This window comes from Saccostrea cucullata, unplaced genomic scaffold (assembly GCF_032062105.1).
Source record: "Saccostrea cucullata isolate Sc308-1 unplaced genomic scaffold, CSIRO_AGI_Scuc_v1 ctg4502, whole genome shotgun sequence".
Taxonomy (NCBI): domain Eukaryota; kingdom Metazoa; phylum Mollusca; class Bivalvia; order Ostreida; family Ostreidae; genus Saccostrea; species Saccostrea cuccullata.
This window is the reverse complement of record NW_026940682.1, coordinates 161-2,802: the sequence shown is the minus strand read 5'-3', so window position 1 is coordinate 2,802 and position 2,642 is coordinate 161. Positions and strand designations below refer to the sequence as shown.

Here is a 2,642-nt window from a genome sequence, read left to right as displayed (position 1 = left end):
TACAAGCATACCCCATAACTTCAATTTACGTCTCTTGCTGCTTTAAGCATACATTTACATTTAGATTCACAAAATATGTATTAATTTAAAAACATTGTCCATACTTTGCTAAATCATATCAATATGTATCCTTATGATAAAAATTGTTTATCTTAATGGAAGAGATGCAGTGGAGAATATTCTTTTTTTTACTATTTATACAACATACCCACAAAAAAAATTCAACACGCCATGACAGAAAGAAATACTTAACTGCATTTTTCTTAATTTTCCTCTAAGCCAAACTTTTAAAATAAATTTAAAAATAAAGAAAGATATCTACTGAACAGATTAAAGAGATAAAATTCATATGTCATCACATTAAATCTTGAGCCACGCCCAAAAAACTATGGGTACCCCATTAAAACATCATACAGGAAACCTGGCAAATCACATATGTGTCAACATATAAACAAATTACCAGCCTTTATATGTTCAAATCTCTCCAAATAAGAGTGAAATACAACAAATGTATAGAGTTTTACATATTTCACATACCAGATAGTTCATGGTAAAACTCTCCATTATGGTGACGTTCAACTGAGTGTACATTTATTGCGTGAAGTAAAAGTTGCCAAGTTCCATCAAATCATGCTGTGAGATTGCCATCACTCCTGTAATTAATCATATAAAAATCAAACTTATTACACTGAAATTTATTATTTCATTAATCTAAGATGCAACTTATTAGTAAAATATATTCTCTTAAGATTGTGTAGGGGTATATTTACTATATATATGTATTATTTCTTATAAGTGATAGACGGTTTTAATTACTGACAAGCTGATTTCTCCATTGAGATGTTTATTACAACTGTCCTCTGCCATTTTGTTGAGATGAGGTAATTTCCCTTCTCTGGACTTCAAGCTAGTTAAGGTTGCCTGCATTATTGTAGGAATGTTCAAAGCAGATAACAATCCATTGATATGGTTCTCACCGAAACCTCCATTTACCATACCTGTAAAATAAATTATTTAATGTCTTTATGCTCAGTATTTCTAAAACAAAAATGGAAAGATTCAAGATACTTTGGTTATAATTTCAGGAAGATTTACCTGTAGCTAATTTTGTGTTAACATCCCATGCACTTGCACGGTTGCTTGTCTTATGCTTGCTTCCTGAGGGAACATAATTCACCAGCCCACATTCTATATAGCTACACCTCACCAACAAAACGTGTGCCAATCCAAATTTCTTTTCATCCACACAATCTTTCAGATGGAGAGGGTGGCCACATAACTGACAAGCTTTTAACCCGTCAGCAAGAACCCCTAAAACACATGAAAATAAATAATAATTTTCTTTATTTCCTTGTTTACCTACACAGATTAATAGTTTGTGGTTCATCATTTCTCATGTAAAGTTGGACAGTAAATCACAGGTACTTGGGTCTTGATTAATAAATATGCATGCCTTCTGAATATGTAAAAAAAAATGTACATATTTTTAAATCAAGAATCAAGTACCTGTGAAAAAGGGATTTGACATTGGCCTTATTTTTCCAATAAAAAAATCAAAAATGATATATTTTATTTGTAGTTTCTTACCTAGCTCTACAATTCGTCGACCACAACGCCACCCAAATTCAGTTGCTTTTGCATCATGTACCTCCTCTTGTTGACCCACAATACTCCCCTTTGGCGGCTTCGCCACTCGGCTGAGCGCACGTATACGCAGGTCAGCATATGGAATAGATTTATCCGTAATGGGTGTAGACTGCTGGGCTGCGAATGATGTTCTTGTCCATCGTGCTACCCTTGCCTTCGCTAAACGTTCTAATCGCTCCGCCTTCGTGGCTTTACAAAACTTTCCTTTTATACGAGGCATTATTTTTCATCACCGGATATTAAGCTTGCCGTCTAAAAGTCAAGCCAAAAACGGTCAATACGGAACGATAAGCTATACCGATATCGGTTCTGTTATTTACAAATACTTATGACGTATGAGTACTAGGGAATTACTTTAAGGGATTCTTAAGAAGGATACAATTAAAAAAAATTAATCACAGGAATAGTTTTTCAAACATCATATCTTTAATAGTTTACTTTATTTATTGAACGAAAGTTAGAAAATTATAGTACTGTTATTTAAATTAAATTACACATTTTATTCAAATTAAATTACACATGTACATTTTCTTTAATTGATTTAGATTCGCATTACATTAAGTATAAGCAATTGCGCTCAACATTTGTCAACAACCTAAAATTTATAAATATCTATAAATAGTATTTGTCAGATGTCAAGCAGATGTCAAATTAAAGAAATGGACGGTTAGGATCACAGGAAATTAAAGGTGAAATTTTTTTTATGCAGTTGAATAGCTCTTATAATCTACTATTACATATCGGAAGATTAAATTTGAAAAAAAATGTTTCGATTTAAAACGGAGCTTAGTTCTTATTTTAGAAAAGATAGGTCAAGATCAAGGGACCTTTGGACAACTTATTTTAACTGTGACTTAACAAATTGTTTATATAAAAAGTCAGTCAACATTTGACTTATTGATTTTGCTATCAATGTCAGTTTATCTTGCACAGAATTTGCAACATTTGACTTTTAACGAGACTGTTGATATCATTGTATCACCTTATTTGCCAAT

General features: G+C 32.1%; 1 pseudogene; it reads right to left on the bottom strand.

The window, feature by feature from the left end:
- Positions 1 to 386: 386 nt before the first annotated feature.
- On the bottom strand, positions 387 to 1,867 carry LOC134256000 (uncharacterized; annotated as a pseudogene).
- Between the last annotated feature and the right edge of the window lie 775 nt (positions 1,868 to 2,642).